We start from the raw sequence: 19931 nt of genomic DNA, 5'->3' as shown, positions 1-19931 counted from the left end.
CAAAAAGAAGCACGTTAAGGTCATGGAGTGGCCTAGCCAGTCTCCAGACCTTAATCCCATCGAAAACTTATGGAGGGAGCTGAAGATCCGAGTTGCCAAGCGACAGCCACGAACTCTTAATGATTTACAGATGATCTGCAAAGAGGAGTGGGCCAAAATTCCATCTAACATGTGTGCAAACCTCATCATCAACTACAAAAAAAGTCTGACTGCTGTGCTTGACAACAAGGGTTTTGCCACCAAGTATTAAGTCTTGTTTGCCAAAAGGATCAAATACTTATTTCTCTGTGCACAATGCAAATAAATATATATAATTTTGACAATGTGATTTTCTTTTTTTTTTTTTTATATAATCTATCTCTCACTGGAAAAATTAACCTAGCCTGAAAATTCTAGACTGTTCATGTCTTTGACAGTGGGCAAACTTACAAAATCAGCAAGGGATCAAATACTTATTTCCTTCACTGTAAGTTTCTCATACTGACAGAGGACTTAGTTCATAACCCTTATGTGCAATCCTGCCTTTACTTGAAATTTTGTAGATTGCATTGACAAAAAAACAAAACCTGAATAATAAATCATAATTGAGAAACCTCTCGCATGGTACATAACCTGTAATTACACCGCCAGGGCATAAATAGACACAGGGAGCATGTAGGTAAGGCATAATTCACACTCTTGTCAAGAAGCAGTTCTGATAACAATTGTCTTCTTTTGTTATCTATTGTTGAAGCATATTCATTTAAATGTTAATTCAAGGTTGGAGAAACAAAAAGATTAAAATGGGTTTGGCCCAAAATATTATATGTAGCGTCTTGAGTCAAAAACAGAATGATAGTAATAGATTATATTTAAATTACTTAAAATGTGGGTTAATGAGCTATCTACATCTTATACGGAACAAGTGCACTGCCACTGTAATATCAATTCACCAATATGTATCCAATTATCACAATCACTTCCTATATAATTGATAGCATTCCCATAATAGAGCAAGGAAGCCACGTGCAATATAAATACCCCATCACTTTCCTGTCAGCAGACACAGGTCGTATCAAGGCAGACTGCCTCTTCTCCATAGACAAAAAATAGACTGCTGTAAATAGAAACATATATTCTTCTGACATATTGACTGGGCTCAACACACAGGGATACATGATGTTCAGATGTCCTACTAAATATCATACTTTTGGCCATGTAGTTTTTTCTTAAAAGTCTTGTAGGCCCTGCAACTTAACTTTTTGTAGATTCATGCTCTCTGACACCACTTAAAGGGATATTCCCAAAAGTATAAATTATCACCTATCCACAGGATAGGTGATAATTTTCTCATCGCTGAGGGCCCCACCACTGGGACCCACACCGATCGCGAGTACGGGGTCCCGAACACCCAGATCGTCCTCACTGCAGTAGGGAGGACATCGAATGAAGCGGCGGTCGAGCATGTGCGCTGCTGCTCCATTCAGTGTCTATTAGAATGACATTCTCATAGACCGTATCACCTATCCACCGCTCATTTCAAGCTCTTTCGGTGGATAGGTGATAATTTATGATTTTGGGAATACTCCTTTAAGGTGGCCATACACTTAAGACAAGTGTTGGCCTAATACTTATATATCCGACAGCTATTTCTCCGAACCCCACTTTAAAAATGCACACTTGGCTTGGCAAAGCATGCATATTAGTTTTTTTTTTTAAACTTGTTTTTATTGAAAAGTGAGTTTGTTTTATCACATTATGAAGAATAAAAAAAACAAAATGCAAAGGACAACAGTGTCCCTATCAATACACCTAAGCACTCGCAGGTGCTGAACAAATCTCAACAGTATTGCCATCCTGTTTACTTCACTTACCCAAAAAAAAGGCATAATAAATTTTTTTTTTTTTTTTTTTTTTTTTTAACAGATAGTACATCCATTCGCTTCACATTTTCACAACTGTATAAAATTCACACAATATGTTTATATGTGAGAGGTCCGGGAGATCCACTACATTATCCGTCTCATCCCTACCTGCCTATCTTCTCCTCCCCCCCCTCCTTGCATCCACAGCCGTCTCTATTTCCCTCGGAGTGTATGTTGTCTCAGTGCTGTTGCACCATATGTCCCATATTTTGTGGAAGTTGTCCGGCCGATCTCTATGTTTAAAAATGATACGTTCATATGATATAGTGGAATTAACCATCTGCTTCCATACTGTAACCTTAGGAGGTCGACGATCCATCCATCTCATAGAAATGCCTTTGCGGGCCAAGAAAAGGGTCTCTTGTAGAAATATTTTGGTATGACGGGACCATATGTCTTCCTCCAGTATTCCAAATAGACACAACTCTGGAGTCCCTACAACAGGAAATGGTAACATTAAGTTGAGGAAACCGATGATCTCTGACCAGTAAGAGCGGAGGTGTGGGCACATCCATACCATGTGCCAGAAGTCAGCTGGGGCATGTGAACATTTCGGACAAGCCGGTTCTGATATGTATTTCATTTGAAATAGGCGCTGAGGCGTCAGATACGCCTGATGAATATAGTACAGCTGGATGAGCTTATTATTAGCAGCGGGTGACACATGTAAGTGTGATTGTAGTAGGTCTTCAATGGAATCCTCCGTCAGAGAAGGGATTAGTTGAGACCACCTGGAAATAATCGGCAGTGGGTTCGCATTAGCCTTCTGTTCAATCAAGTGAGCGTAAATAGTAGAGATCAGACCTCTGGGGCCCTGTGATCGGACCACCCCGATGAGTGGGTAGGAGGAGATGGGTTGACGCTGTCTCGGAAACTGCTCAGCAAGGAGGTGACGCATCTGCAGATATCTGAAGAAATGCTGTCGAGGAAGCCGAAATTTTTCTTGCATTTGTTCGAAGGACAAAAGGATATTATTTTCATACACATCTCCAAGCACTGTGACACCCACATCAATCCAGTATGCGGCATCTGGGAACTTTACCAAGGATTCCAACACCGTGTTATGCCACAGAGGAGTTTCTGCGGGGATGTCTGAAGAACTCGATATAGTCATAGCCACTTTCCAGACTTCCCTTGCCACTCGACAGACAGGCAGTAAAGAGGATCTTGGCACGTCCTGATGAAACAACACCGGCCACAATGACTTATGTGCAGAATAGTCCAGTAACATACCCTCAAGGCCCGGGGGCCGTTTGGTTTGCGTCCAGGTGCTTAGGTATTTGAGTTGGCCGGCCAGATAGTATAAATAAATGTCCGGGAGAGCAATACCAGCCATCTCCTTTGGTCTTTGTAGCTTCTGTAAGGCCAGTTTTGACCTAGACCTTCCCCATATAAAGGAAATGATGAGGGACTCCAGTTTCCGGAAGAAGGACTTTGGTATGGGAGTGAATATATGTTGTAAAATATAAAGACTCTTAGGAAGTATCACCATTTTAATCAGATTAATTCGTCCCATGACCGACAATGGGAGGGCCGCCCATATCTTAAACTTTTCTCTGGCAATGGATAATAGAGGATACACATTGAGTTGTAGGGAGATTGCCGCCTTTCTGGTAATGAGTATACCCAGGTATTTAAATTGGTCAACTACAGCAAGTCCTTCTCTCGTGGAGCCCGCCGACTGTGTTTCCCCAGGCTGTAAAAACAAGATGGTCGATTTGGACCAGTTAATGCGCAGTCCAGAGTAATCTCCAAAGGTGTTTATAAGATGCATCATTCTCGGGAGGGAAGACTGTATCTGCGAAACAAATAACATAATATCATCTGCGTACAGTGCAATACGGTCCTCACCCGTCTTGTGTGGGACCCCTTTTACTTCCGGATCTGATCTGATGAGTATTGCCAATGGTTCCATTGCCAGTGCAAATAGTAGGGGTGACAGGGGGCAGCCCTGCCTAGTTCCCCTACCTAGGTCAAAGGAGGTAGATGTGAGGCCATTCAGCGCTATATTAGCCCTGGGATGCTTGTAAATTATCTGTATCCATGACACAAATGCAGGGCCGAATCCAAAACTAGACAGAACACTAGCTAAGTAGGTCCATTCCACAGAGTCGAAAGCCTTAGCCGCATCCAAGGAGGCCAGGGCCCAGTTGTTTTTGTTACGCTCGCCTATCTGCGCCACCGTCTGGACTCTCCTCAGATTATCAGACGTACTCCTCCCAGGGATGAACCCCGATTGATCCGGGTGAATAATGTCAGAGATGACGGAATTTAGTCTAAGAGCCAGTACTTTAGTCAGCAGTTTGTAATCTGTGTTGAGTAAAGAGATGGGCCTGTAAGATCCGCAATCCATTGGAGTTTTATCCGGCTTCAGAAGTACAATTATAGTCGCATCATACATTGAGGCCGGCAGAGTTCCTTTTCCAAAGGAGGCATTCAATATTTCCAGTAGTTGTGGTAGGAGTTGCTCCTGATATTTAGTGTATACCTCCAGGGGAAGTCCATCAGGGCCCGATGCCTTGCCCTTTGCCATGGTGGTCAATGCTTCCGATAGTTCAGGTAGCGTGATAGGGGCTTCCATAAACTCCCTCTGTGACTCCGTTAGTTGTGGAATCTCCATGTCCAGTAGGTAATCCCTGATGTTCTGTGGAGACACCTGTATTTTAGATTCGTAGAGTTCTTTGTAGAATTCAGTGAAGCGAGACATAATCCGCTCATTGTCGTGTACCACTACCCCTGCCGCGGAGTGAATACGCAATATTGCTGGCGAGGACGAATTACTATGAATCATGTGTGCCAGCAAGCTGCTGGATTGATTACCCAGTTCAAAGTATTTCTGGTTGGAGAAGAATATGCGACGCTTCGTTTTTTCCTGCAGGAGATGAACATATTCCCTGCCTCTCTGTAGCCACGTCTGTTGGTTCAATGGGGTGGGATCTTCTATGAATGCGGCCTCTAAAGTTGTACATTCAGCTGCCAGCAGTTGTTCCACCTCAGAGGCCTGCCTTTTGTGGTAGGAGATCGAGGACTGCAAACACCCACGCAGGTATGCCTTCAATGCGTCCCATAAGGCTGAGTGGTTGTCAAAGGGAAGGTTTTCTGCAAAGAACACGGTCAATTGATCCGGGATGCGGTCCTGATCCCCAAATACTTTAAGCCAGAATGGGTGAACTTTCCTAGGCCCTCTATATAGGTGATGGGGTCGTAAATTGAGCTTTACTATTATAGGAGAGTGATCTGACATTGCTCTAGTTAAGTGAGAGATACTTTCCAACATGCCGTAAGCTCTGGCGTTACTACACACATAATCAATCCTGGATAGTGAGTTTCTCCCAGGTGTGAAGCATGTGTATTCGCGACCATTGGGATGGCGCTGTCTCCACATATCTATCCAACCCATCTCCCCCAAAAAGCCCGCCAGTGGAGTAGACCCGGGCAGATGCCCAGGGACCGGACCTGGATAAAACTTGTCTGTGGAAGGATCTAGAAGAAGGTTGAAGTCTCCCATACATATCACCCCAGCTGCTGGAAATTGGGATGCAAATTTGGCCGCCTCATATAACACAGTCATGGAGGCCGGAGGAGGAAGATAAAGCCCAATCAGTACGAACTGCTGACCTTCAATCCATGCATGCACAAAAATTGACCTGCCCTCCTTGTCTGTCTGCAGTGCACCCGGTTCCCATCTGAGCGATCTATGTATCAAAATGGAAACCCCTCTAGAATATGTACTGTGCGTAGAATGGGCCGACCACTGAATCCATGTTCTATTTAAGCAGCTGACAGTAGATTGTATAAGATGTGTTTCTTGAAGGCATATTATCTGTGGACCTTGCTGCCGGATAAATGAAAAAGTCAGGTTCCTCTTATGGGAGTCTCCCAGACCCCTCACATTCACAGAAAGAATAGATAATGTCATAATACTTCAATTGCTAAGAATATACCAATAAGAGAACAATGCTAAATGCTTTCAGTTGAGATATGCAGTAAAACAGTCAGGTTATCAGCAATAACAAATATAGAACAACCAATGCTATGCACTGATTGCTACGCTTTTTTATTATCACAAAAGTGATAATTGAGGCAAAACGGGGGATCACCTATATATCAGATGACTAATACAGGTGAGCAGGAACAAAGAAAAAAAGGAAGGAAGCACAATTGAGGTAAAAGGAACCGGCGTTGTGATTCCCAATTTCGCGGGTAATTGTCCGCTAACTACAAACATTACATATTGTTTTTCTTAGAAAAGATAAGCCAGTTTCCACCCGCCCATTATGCAAATTATCAACTTAACTTGAGGGGTCATGTATACAGAGAGTAATACCCTTTATAGTCATCTGCTTTACGGCGCCCATTACATCAATATAATAATAAACAACGGTATTACTACATGTTTCGCAATTCTTCTCTCAGAACTTTGCATATAAGAAATTACGAGAATAATATAAGGCAGAACTTGCATGAGAACATCGTTCCAGGATAAGATAGATTAATACTCATCTGGACATCCAAAACGAGATCCCGTGTAGGAAGGCAGGTGTAACAAGTGTTCACAGTGAACAGTTCCATATGTTGTTGCAGTCTCCAGTTCTATCTTCGAGGAGAGCGTCCCAGTGAAGACAGCCATTCATCCGCCTCCAACGGTGTGTTGAAGAAAACCGTCTTGTCTTGGTGTATAACCCGCAATCGCGCTGGAAACGCCATTGAATAAATAATTTGATGATCTCGCAACCGTTTCTTGACTGGTACAAATGAAGCCCTCGTTTTCTGTAATGCCGCAGAAAAATCCGGAAAGAGCAGGATAGTGGTATTCTGGAATCGGATTTCTCCATGCGTACGGGCAGCTTGCAGGATAGCGTCCCGGTCCCGACTGCTGAGGAAGCGTGCTAGCAGAGGTCTCGGTGGGGCGCCCGGCGGCGGTGGTCTGCCAGGTACACGATGCGCCCTTTCAATGGTATAAGATGACGATAATACAGCATTTGGTAGAATTTCTTTAAACCAGGCTTCAATAAAGGAACTGGGGTCTCTGCCTTCACAGCGCTCAGGGAGCCCAAGGATCCGTATATTATTGCGTCTCAGGCGATTTTCCAGGTCGTCTGCTCGCTGTAGCCATTGAGTCGCCACTCTATCCAGCTGTGCCAGCTTTCCTGTCTGTGGCGCCACTTTATCTTCTAGCCCAGAAATGCGGTCCTCCGTCTCCCTCACCCGGTCCCTTAAGTTCTGCAGGTCCTGTCTGAGGAGTCCCACATCCGACTTTACTTCAGCAATCTTTCCTGTCAGGGAAGAGGTGGAGAGCTGTATAGCGTCCAGGAGCTTGGCTGATACCTGCGCCAGCGTTAGTTCCGGCTCAGGAGCAGGCTGAGCCTCTGGCTGTGTGTTCTCTGGTGGAGGAGGCGGCAAGGAGGAAGAGGCGTCGGCGCCATCTTGAGGAGCAGCGCGGGCAAACTCCTTCAACTTCTCTGCAGCCATGGAATGCCGTGTACGGTTCATGTTACCCTCTTTATGTCGGCGAGGTTGTCTTCTGGCTCTGTGAGGAATTGTAGCGGTATGTCAGCAGGATAAATGTAGGGAAATCGGGGCCGAAAGCGGAGCTCCTAAATCATGCGACCGGTCCCGTCGGCAGTTGGCCACGCCCCCCCGCATGCATATTAGTTTAACAATTAACTGGTTGCCGACACAGGACAAGAATGCTCGTTCTGAGCGGTGGGTACTTCGCGTATTAGGACAAGCATTCTCGTCCTGTGTGACAGCCGTCTCTGCGCGCGATCGAGAGCGGGGCAACGGCTGTAATATACAGCTACAGCCCCGCTCTAACGGCGGAGAGAAGAGAAACACTTCTCTCCACCGTTAACCCCTTGAATGCCACGATACAAGCTGATTGCAGCGTTCAAGGAGGGGGGACTGCACTTTGATCGCGTCACAGAAAATCTCTGTGACGCAATCAAAGCCCCATAACTTGTATGTCCGGACAGCCCAGGGTCCATTGAAGGACCCCAGGGCTGTCTGAACATATTTCCTGACAATCAGTAGACAGGCTAATGTACTTGACATATAGATCTATGCCAGTACATTATAGTTAAAAAATGAAAACTCCCTTTATGGGATTAAAAAAAAAAATTAATGCTAACAATTTTTTTTTTAACAAATACACGGAAATACATTTTTTTTTTATAATAAATAAACTTTTTTAAATATGAGTCCCAAAACATTAAATTATATAGACATATTTTGTATCGCCACGACCGTAACAATCTGTACAACAAATGTATAACATTATTTATGATGATCAGAGTATGGTGTAAAAAAAAAAAATATTAAAACTACAGCGGAACTGCTTTTTTCTGCATTTTCGCCAAAATAAAAATTTATATAAATTAAATGATAATGTATTCGTACCAAAAAATGGTACCTACATAAAGTACAACTCGTCCCGCAAAAAACAAAGTCTCATACAACTACGTCGTACAAAAAATAAAAAAGTTATGAGCGTCGGGATGCAAAGAGGGAAATATAAAAAAATTGTTCTATCCTCAAGGCCAAAATTGGCCGTGTCCTTAAGGGAAGCCTAATCCTTTCTTTTGCCTTGATATTTGCCGTCGATTTAGGAGACCCCCATACAGATGAGATAACTGGCCGACCCATCTGAATTCAGCAGGTTCGATTGACTTATCTTTTGTGTATTGCCCGATTAACTCTGGACACTAAGCACCTTCTAAGAGATAACACCCGATCTTTTCCGAAAGACATAAGGCTTTATTTTGTGCAGTCTGTTAGAATTGTTTCTTCCTTTGTAGTTCCAGTATCTCGTACTTAATACATATTTAATCAAGCAGCACAATCTTCCAAGCCAAGGAGTTGGCCCACATCATGTTATCCTGGAGCTAGTGATTTTACCTCTAGTGCTTTGGTAAATCTTGGTGGGCACAAAAAAGCCCATAGACATGAAGATAGCAGATTAGTAGATTGAAAGATATATGCTGGTCAGATTTATTGAAGGCTATGTAAACCTTTGAAAGGGATTTTTTTTTTAATAGAAAAATGTTCTATCAGGACTGCTGACATTGAACCTGTCAGATCTGCGGGACTAACGGATTCAGGTCTTAGCGCATGATACAGCTGCTCTGTATACAGGATACAGAGCAGCTGTATCTCAAAAAGTAAAATAATTTTTAATAAAAACTAATTAAAAAGTTGCACCAATCACACTGACTGACCTTTTCATTAAAGAATAATTAAATCCCTTTCGAATCTAGGCTTATGTATCAAGGGCCCATCAACTGCCCGCACAATACTGATATCCTGGCCCTCTCCCTGCTTGGAATATCTTAAGCACCGCTGAAATATATGAATGTAAGGCCTCATGCACATGGCAGAGTTTGTAGGCACTTCGTGTGGAGGTGTATGGTGCTCTGTGTGGCGCTGCATTATGGGGTTATTTTCTAGAAGCAATGGAAGAATATCTCCAAAATACAGCATCTGATGGAGCATGCCACCATTTTCTTTATATAGAAGCTGACAGGAAAAACCTTGGTTAGTCTCCGTATAAAAATGAAAGCATATAGATGTACAATAGGGAATCATAGAAGTCTATAGGTCTCCTAGAATGGCTCTTTACAACTTGTATGTTGTAATAATCCCTTACACAGAAAATTCACATACACCGCATTCCAAATTATTATGCAAATGTTATTTTTCGCTGATTTTCCTAAATAGTCGATGCAAATGACAGTCAGTATAATCTTTAAGCCATCAACCGTTGGAGTATAATGCAAATTTTATTGAACAAATCTCCTAATGATAACAGATTTTTTTTTAGAAGTAAAAAACTCAAAATGCACTGTTTCAAATTATTATGCACAACAGAGATCAAAACATTTTAAAGGTTGTAAAGAGAACTAAAATGGTAATTTGCTGAATTTGCAGCATCAGGAGGTCATATTTACAGAAATCAAAAGCTCTTTCAATAAAAAAAAACTTAACAGGCCAAATTACATGTTAACATAGGACCCCTTCTTTGATATCACCTTCACAATTCTTGCATCCATTGAATTTGTGAGTATTTGGACAGTTTCTGCTTGAATATCTTTGCAGGATGTCAGAATAGCCTCCCAGAGCTTCTGTTTTGATGTGAACTGCCTCCCACCCTCATAGATATTTTGCTTGAGGATGCTCCAAAGGTTCTCAATAGGGTTGAGGTCAGGGGAACATGGGAGCCACACCATGAGTTTCTCTCCTTTTATGCCCATAGCAGCCAATGACACAGAGGTATTCTTTGCAGCATGAGATGGTGCATTGTCATGCATGAAGATAATTCTGCTACGGATGGCACGGTTCTTCTTTTTGTACCACGGAAGAAAGTGGTCAGTCATAAACTCTACGTACTTTGCAGAGGTCATTTTCACACAGTCAGGGACCCTAAAGGGGCCTACCAGCTCTCTCCTCATGATGCCAGCCCAAAACATGACTCCGCCACCTCCTTGCTGACGTCGCAGCCTTGTTGGGACATGGTGGCCATTCACCAACCATCCACTACTCCATCCATCTGGACCATCCAGGGTTGCACGGCACTTATCAGTAAACAACACGGTTTGAAAATTAGTCTTCATGTATTTCTGAGCCCACTGCAACCGTTTCTGCTTGTGAGCATTGTTTAGGGGTGGCCGAATAATAGCTTTATGCACACTTGCAAACCTCTGGAGGATCCTACACCTTGAGGTTCGCGGTACTCCAGAGGCACCAGTGGCTTTAAATACCTGTTTGCTGTTTTGCAATGGCATTTTAGCAGCTACTCTCCTAATCCTATTAATTTGTCTGGCAGAAACCTTCCTCATTATGCCTTTATCTGAATGAACCCATCTGTGCTCTGAATCAGCCACAAATCTTTTCACAGTACGATGATCACTCCTAAGTTTTCTTGAAATATCCAATGTTTTCATACCGTGTCCAAGGTATTGTACTATTTCCCGCTTTTCGGCAGCAGAGAGATCCTTTTTCTTTCCCATATTGCTGGAAATCTGTGGCCTGCTTAATAATGTGGAACGTCCCTCTTAAGTAGTTTTCCTTTGATTGGGCACACCCGGCAAACTAATTATCACAGGTGTCTGAGATTGATTACAATGATCCAAAGAGCCCTAAGACACAATACCATCCATGAGTTTAATTGAAAAACTAATAATTAAATGCTTATGACACTTAAATCCAATGTGCATAATAATTTGGAACACTGGGTATATGAGGCCAGCGTGATATAGGGGAGGAGAATGCCTTCTAACTATACCTTTTGGCTCGGTCATGCAAGTTGCATGACCAAGAAATCGATGTTTAATTCCCCGGTGCCGCAGCTGCAGGTGCCACGAAGTTGGCTCCCTGCCAAACCTGCCCCCCCCAGCATAGACTAGCACTTGCAACAACAGCACTGAGGGAATTAAATATCGGTTGCATTACCAAGAAAAAAGGTAACGTTACAATGCCCTTCCCTTTATTTCACTGTCATCAGTTTTGAGATCTTAAAACTGCTGATAGATTCCCTTGTACCGGATTAGAAAAACATGGCTGTTTTTTTGTTTTTTTTTAAACAGCACCACCACTGTCCATGGGTTGTATCTGGTATTACAGCTCAGTTCCATTAAAGAGAATGAAACTGAGCTGCTATTTTTCCAATCCTGTAAAACCCCTTTAACTATACGACGGACCACAATTGCCTTGTTGGGTGCAGTGAGGAGATCAGCAGGACAAGCTGACAATTATTTTTCCCTTTTTTTGTTTTACTAAGGCCTTGTTCATACAAGTCTGTAAATGCTGTACATTAGGCCGCATGCCCACTTCAGTTTTTCCTTCAGGGTGCTATCCGTTGTTGTCACGGGTAGCACCCTGAAACCATTCATTTCAATGCGGCCATGCACACTTCCGTTGTTTTAACGGAACCGTGCGACCGTTCCGTCAAAGGTAGGGCAGGTCTTACTCCTGCCCGTTTTTGACGGAACAGTCTCGGCCTTCTCATTAAATCTGGTCCGTGAAACAACGGGCTACACACGGAAGCCATCCGTGTGTGACAGGACCGTCAATAACGGCCGTTTAACGGCCGACGGAAGTGTGCATGAGGCCTTACAATAATGCTATAGTAAACTTTAGCCCTAGTCCAATACAGAACAAAGGCTTCGAGGGAAATTAAGTTAAACATAAAGAATTTATTACATAACAGCAATAAAATCGCGCTGTTATCTGGACAGGGCTGGGTCCAGCTGACATTACTATCTAGCACTAAAGTACAGTCTCAACAGGAACATCAATAAACGGAGACACCGAATGGCTTTGATATCTATTACATGGTGTAAACGACTTCTTTGTAATGTTAGAATGTGCGAATAATAAATATAGCCAGCTGAATCTTCCTACATTTATTCTCGGAAGCAAAATAATTCCTGGAAATGAAGTAGTTAAACAGAAGAGTAGCCTGACATCATGCCTTTGAAGCACTCACATTACATAACATATACAGCTTACATCCCACATTATTCCCATACAGAAGAAGTGGCTTTACCTTTTGGAAAAACTGGTTTGAGGGCTGAACGACAAGGTCAAGTGATGCGTGCCCAGCCCTTGGGATATGACAGCCCAGCCAGGATGTGTACAAGTTGTGCGGAGTAATGACAAGGGAGGGGCTTCTGACACATTACCTGCATAGGTGTGGAAGTGCGAGTCTGACTAGATTACACAGGAGCCCGGCCGCCTATTAAACAAGACAGAAAGAAGTCGGATAGACGCCTCAGAACGTGATGGAAGCTGCTGTGCTGATGCGACTGGCTGGACTCTAGGACTCCCTCATTTTCTGTGTTCTTCTACCTACAATATCAAGTAAGTAGGAATCAATGAAAAGTAATATATAATACCTGTTGTGTATGGCTGTCGACGTCTACAGTGTTCCTGCCTCTGCCTCCGGCTGTAGCTGGCCTACATTATTCTGCAGAGCTGAGGGGTTCTATAGGATTATATAAATAGGGTTACAACGACTAGGCATATATCTGTACCAATTAATGGATGGGAAATGTAGAGGACTAGCAGAGCGTAAACATTCAACTATATCATTTTCAGGATCATACAAAAATTTGTCTATGGGGTATCAGACAGCCGTTAATATCCATTCCTGGACCATGTTCAAGTTTTTCTAAATGATTCCTACTATGCCCAAGCTGCATGTTTATATGGGAAATTCAGATTTTAACTGATAGTTTATCTTTAAGACATTTGCAGAAAGATAGCTTACAGATAGATGCCCTAAAAACACAAGCTAGTGCGCTAACACCCATTGAACACCCCCGATCACCCGAGCAGTCTTTTACACGAAGCGATTATCGTGTAAAAAAAATCTTAATACCAAGTAAAACATGTGCAGCGATTGCACGATCACGAGAAATTGATCGTTTGTCGTTTATCAAATCTTTTATGATGACCTAAAAATTATAATTTGTCGGCGGTATATCCCCTCCTATAAAAAGGCATCTATTAGCCGTTAGCAGGCGAGAAAAGTGCTGTGGAATTGTCTGCCGGAAAGACAAGCGATCTCAATAGCGATTTAATTAATGAAAAAACATATGATTATTGTCACATATAACGTTAAAGACTCGCTTTATCGTCAATTGGCACTCGTTTCTTCTAATTTATTTTCACGTGTAAAAGGACCCTAAGGGATCGCTCACTGTAAAACTTCATGCCGCCCAGCCGATTGTCATTCAACTGAACACTCTGACTCCTTTAGAAGAAATATACCATGGAGCCATGTTACTTGATCTCTTTTGGAGAGTTAGGCTGGGTTCACACACACTATTTACGGACGTAATTCGCGCGTTTTAGCCCCAAATTACGTCCGAAAATGCGGCTCCAAAGCATCGGCAAACATCTGCCCATTCATTAGAATGGGTCTTACGATGTTCTGTGCCGACGGTCATTTTTTTTACGTGCCGCTGTCAAAAGGCGGCGCGTAAAAAAGACGCCCGTGTCAAAGAAGTGCATGTCACTTCTTCAGACATAAATGGAGCCGTTTTGCATTGACTCCATGGAAAACAGCTCCAATTACGTCCGTAATGGACGCAGTGAAAGACGCCTGCACATGCCATTACGGCTGAAATTACGGTGCTGTTTTCTCCTGAAAACAGCACCGTAATTTCAGCCGTAACGGACGCTGCCGTGTGAACAAACCCTTAGGATGGACATGTTATACTTCATACAGAGCGCACTTCCTTATGGCACCCTAATCTGGACATGAGGAGGCCATTCCATGGTTGGTGTTGATGCCCTGGCTTAGTGTTATTAGGCATCTAATAGATGGCATAATATAAAGAGGTATATGCTTCTTATATATAAATAGCAGATATGGCACTTCAATCCTACAGGGAGTGCAGGAACACAATGATTAACCACCTCCCTTAAGCCTGTATAACACAAAGGCCGATAATTGCCCGATGCAGCGAGCGCCATTCATTGAGACATCGTTGATCGGCACTCGTTTGCTCCTGTCACATGGAGCTATTGATGGGGACGAGCTGTCGTTACTCCGATCGCTCGTCCCCATACCTTATTATAATGTCGACAGCACGTCTCCCTGATGGAGATGTGTTGCCGACAACGATAATATTTAACTTTTTTAAAACGATACGATCAGCAGATGAAAAAGCGTTTGCTCGTTCATCTGCTGATCGCTGCCATGTTTACACAGGGCAATTATCGCCAACGAGCGTTCCATGAACGCTTGTCTGCCAGATAATCGCCCAGTGTCAAACCCCCTTTAATCATGATCCCCAAAAATAGCTTTCAGGGAGGAAATCTTAGAGGAGTTGTCTGGTTTAAACAACTCCTTTCATAAGTCCTACAAGTGCATGCTAATTTATTAGAGAGGTCAAACTATGGACACCCAGTAAGAAGACCCTCGTGACCCGCAGGTTTCTAGATGAACCCACATACTAAAATGTAGTTGTGAAATCTTGGCAACACCGTTAATGGAATCGACTGTAATAAATTCATATACTTATTACTTATTATTTACCTATTACTTAATATATTCTGCCCTTTTAATGATGTGTATAATCACGTAGAACCCCTTTAAATGGCATGCTAAAGATTGTAAAGCTGTCCGTGCTTGTCTATAATATTTTTCTAGATGTTCATAATAAGCCCCATACTATATACTGTGTAAGGCCTCATTCACTCCAAAGTAGTTTGGTCAGTATTTTGTATCAGTATTTGTATGGGCCTGTTCACATCTGCGTTGGGGACTCCAATAGGCCGAAAATACTGGACACAATAGCGCAATACTGGTAAAACCAAGGACACACCCACAGAACCCATTAATGTCAATGGGTTCTGTCGGGCGCTGGTAGTGTCCATAGTACAGTGGAAACAGCTTCCAGTATTTGCTCAGAGGAGCAGAACAACGGAAAAACCAACGCAGGTGTGAACCTGCCCTAAGCCAAAACCAGGAGTGGAACATAAACAGACAAAAAGTATAATGGAAACATTTGCACCTCTTCCGTGTTTTGGGCCCATTACTAGATTTGGTATTTCCGTAGTATGAATGAGACTAGCTATATACTATCCAACCTATATAGAACCATTGTTATTATGATGGAGAGGAAGCGTGTTCCGCAGTGTTGTGTCTGTGTATATCCTTGTCCAAACAAGTTTACATAATAGGAATGTGATATAATTGCCTTGTAGAGATCTCAGGGGGAAACACAGAGAAGCACTGTGTCCAATCTCACTATGTGCTGTTGTTGTGGTTTTAATATTTTCTAGAAGGTGTTTGTATTTTCGATTGTAAGTAAAAAGTGATATTAACCCTTAAACGACCGATGACGAAAATGAACGTCATGGTCGGCTGCTAGATCGCGCACCATGACGTTCAATTTCGGCAGTATTTCAAATTGTCACTCTGTGTAAACACAGAGTGACAGGCCCGCGCTGACAGCTGTCCCAGACAGCTGTCACATCAGTATTGCCGGACAGCGGACCATCGCCGCTGCTTTCGGCAATTAACCCCTTAAGTGCGGCGACGGATTGCCGTCGCCGCATTTAAGTGGTTTGAAGCACATCGGCAGCCCCCATGAAGTGATTGTGGGGTCTGCCGATGCTTGTTGTGGCAATCGGAGGCTAGACAATAGCCTCCGGGTTGCCATGTACGGAAGCCTCGGAGGAACAGCCTCCGGCCAGTCCTCCTCGGCTTCCTGTCAGAGTGACAGTTACGTCACAATGACAGTTAGGCCTCATTTACACGAGCGTGTGCGTTTTGCGCACGCAAAAAAACGCTGCGTTTTGCGTGCGCAAAAGGCAATTGACAGCTCCGTGTGTCATCCGTGTATGATGCGCGGCTGCGTGATTTTCGCGCAGCCGCCATCATAGAGATGAGGTAGTCGACGCCCGTCACTGTCCAAGGTGCTGAAAGAGCTAACTGATCGGCAGTAACTCTTTCAGCACCCTCGACAGTGAATGCCGATCACAATCTACACCAACCTGTGAATAAAAAAAGACGTTCACACTTACCATGAACTGCCTGCTTCCTCCAGTCCGGTCTCCCGGCCGTTGCCTTGGTGACGCGTCCCTCTCTTGTCATCCGGCCCCACCTCCCAGGATGACGCGGCAGGCCATGAGACCGCTGCAGCCTGTGATTGGCTGCAGCCTGTGCTTGGCCTGTGATTGGCTGCAGCTGTCACTTGGCCTGAATTGTCATCCCGGGAGGTCGGACTGGAGGAAGAAGCCGGGAGTTATCGGTAAGTCAGAACTTCTTTTTTTTTTTACACGTATATGTATATTGTGATCGAAAGTCACTGTCCATGGTGCTGAAACAGTTTAAGTCTTTCAGCACCGTGGGCAGTGACTGTCTCCTGACGTCGCGTACCCGAACATTTTTTGCCGGGTTCGGTTAAAACGAGTTCGGCCGAACCCGGTGAAGTTCGGTGCGCTCATCTCTAATTTGACACTCCGTTTGGATGTTTGTAACCAGAAAAGCACGTGGTGCTTTTCTGTTTACATTCATCCTTTTGACAGCTCTTGCGTGATTTTCGCGCATGCAACGCAGGACCGTCAGTGTGGCATGCGTTGTTTTCACGCACCCATTGAAGTCAATGGGTGCGTGTTGCGTGAAAAACGCAAGAATATAGAACATGTCGTGAGTTTTACGCAACGCACTCACGCTGCGCAAAATTCACGCATCGTCTAAACAGCCCCATAGACTATTATAGGTGCGTACGACACGCGTGAAAAGCATGCGCGTCGCACGCGCGTATAATACGCTCGTGTAAATGAGGCCTTAGAGTACATTACACTACACGTCACAATGACAGTTAGAGTACATTACACTACGTGTGTAGTGTAATGTATTCTAGCAGCGATCAAAGCTGCAAGTCTAAATGTCCCCTAGTGGGACAAGTAAAAAAAGTAAAAAAAAGTCATAAAAATGTTTTAAAAAAAGTGTAAAAATAAAAGTTATAAGTTCTATAAACACAAAATTCTTTTTTTCCCTATAATAAGACTTTTATTATAGAAAAAAAATGAACACGTTAAAAAAGTACACATATTTGGTATCACCGCGTTCGTAATGACCCCAACTATAAAACTGTAATGTTATTTTTCCCGCACAATGCACACCCCAAAAAAAATCAATAAAAAACTACGACAGAATCACAATTTTTTTGGTCACCACCGCTCCCAAAATAAAGAATAAAAAGTGATCAAAAAGTCGCATGTACCCAAAAATAGTACCAATAAAAACTTCAATCCGTCCTGCCAAAAACAAGCCCTTACACAGCTTTTTTTACTAAAAAAATAAAAAAATTATGGCTCTCAGAATAAGTGATTTTATTGTGCATACTCTAAAAAAAAGGAAAAAAATCTATATACATATGGTATCGCCGTAATCGTACCAACCCGCGGAATAAAGTAAAAAACCTAAAAAACTGTGTCAGAATTCCTGCTTTTTGGTCAGGATTGCAAAAAAATTTAATAAAAAGTGATAAAAAAAATTCGCATGTACCCCAAAATGGTACCAATGAAAAGTACAGATTGTCCTGCAACAAATAAGCCCTCACACGGCTCCGGTGGTGAAAAAATAAAAAAGTTCTGGCTTTCAGAATATGGCGATGCAAAATGTGCAGAGTGTTCCAAAAGCGGATAAGATCGGGCGCCATTTATCAGTGCGACACCGGCCACACATCTATGAATTATTATTTATTTACCGCATTATTATACCCTCTTATTATGCCCTGATTTATTCTGCCCAGCTTACATATGCCCCCTCATTATAAACTGAAATACCAGCAATACCCCAAACAAAACTACTACCAAGCAAAATCTGCGCTCCAAAAGCAAAATGGCGCTCCCTCCCTTCTGAGCCCTGCAGCGTGCCCAAGCAGCAGTTTGCGCCCACACATATGGCATCGCTATACCCGAGAGAACCCGCTTAACGTTTTATGAGGTATTTGTCTTCTGTGGCACAACACGGGCACAACATATTATGCACTAAAATGGCATATCAGTGGAAAATTGCAATTTTCACTTTGAACCATCCGCTGTGCACTAACCCCTTTGCGCACTATGACTTAATTGCTCGTCATGGTGTGGCGGTTGATGTATGGAGCCGGCTCACATACTGAGCCTGCTCCATACGCTGCGGGTGTCAGCTGTGTATTACAGCTGACTCCCGGGACTAACGGACAGATAGGGTATGTGCACACGATGAGTGGCTTTTACGTCTGAAAAGACAGACTGTTTTCAGGAGAAAACAGCTGCGTCGTTTCAGACATAAAAGCTCCTCCTCGCATTATGCGAGGCGTCTTTGAAGCTCGTAATCTTGAGCTGCTCTTCATTGACTTCAATGAAGAACGGCTCAAATTACGTTGCAAAGAAGTGTCCTGCACTTTTTTGCCGAGGCAGTCAATTTACGCGTCGTCGTTTGACAGCTATCAAACGACGACGCGTAAATGACAGGTCGTCGGCACAGTACGTCGGCAAACCCATTCAAATGAATGGGCAGATGTTTGCCGACGTATTGTAGCCGTATTTTCAGACGTAAAACGAGGCATATTACGCCTCGTTTACGCCTGAAAATAGGTTGTGTGAACCCAGCCATACAGCGATCGCTCTGTAACAGAAGCCTGTAAGGGTATGTTCACACACACTAATTACGGACGTAATTCGGGCGTTTTTGCCCCGAATTACGTCCGAAAAATGCGGCTTGAAAGCGTTGACAAACATCTGTCCATTGAAAGCAATGGGCTGACGTTTGTCTGTTCACACGAGGCGTATATTTACGCGCCGCTGTCAAATGACGGCGCGTAAATAGACGCCCGCGTCAAATAAGTGACCTGTCACTTCTTGGGGCGTAATTGGAGCTGTTATTCATTGACTCCAATGAAAAGCAGCGCCAATTACGTCCGTAATGGACGCGGCGTTCAAGCGCCTGCACATGCCGTTACGGCTGAAATTACGGGGATGTTTTCTCCTGAAAACATCCCTGTAATTTCAGCCGTTACGGACGCTGCCGTGTGAACATACCCTAAGAATAACAATATACTGCAATACATTAGTATTGCAGTGTATTGTACCAGTGATCCAATGATCGCTGGATCAAGTCCCCTAAGGGGATTAATAAAATGTGTAGGAGAATTATAGTTATTAGTAGTGAGAATTATTTTTTTTAAAGTTAAAAAAAAACACCTTTTCCCATTTTTCTTCTAAAGTAATGTAAAAAAATGAACAAAATTGGTATCGCTACGTCCGTAAAAGTCAGAACTATTACAATATACCATTATTTAATTTGCACAGTGAACACCTTAAAAAAAAATGATAATTGAAACCACCAAAATCGCTGGTTTTTTTTTTGGGCACCTTCGCTATAAAAAAAAGTGTAATACAACTTTTGAATCACTTTTTATGTACCAAAAAATGGTAACAATAAAAACTAAAGCTCCTCCCGCAAGAAATAAGCCCTCACACCACTCTATTGATGGAAAAATAAAAAAGTTATGGCTCTTGGAA

The 19931-nt window shown here is 43.1% G+C and overlaps 1 long non-coding RNA gene across 1 annotated transcript; it reads right to left on the bottom strand.

Moving 5' to 3' along the window:
* Positions 1-1020: 1020 nt before the first annotated feature.
* LOC142656316 (uncharacterized) lies at positions 1021-17050 on the bottom strand. The gene is made up of 3 exons (XR_012849651.1): positions 16440-17050; positions 12584-12749; positions 1021-1096 (listed from the first exon to the last, which is right to left on the bottom strand). It is a non-coding gene; the product is annotated as an uncharacterized LOC142656316 (long non-coding RNA).
* Positions 17051-19931: the final 2881 nt, after the last annotated feature.

Source organism: Rhinoderma darwinii, chromosome 6, assembly GCF_050947455.1.
Source record: "Rhinoderma darwinii isolate aRhiDar2 chromosome 6, aRhiDar2.hap1, whole genome shotgun sequence".
Taxonomy (NCBI): Eukaryota; Metazoa; Chordata; class Amphibia; order Anura; family Rhinodermatidae; genus Rhinoderma; species Rhinoderma darwinii.
This window is presented reverse-complemented; position numbering and strand designations above follow the sequence as displayed.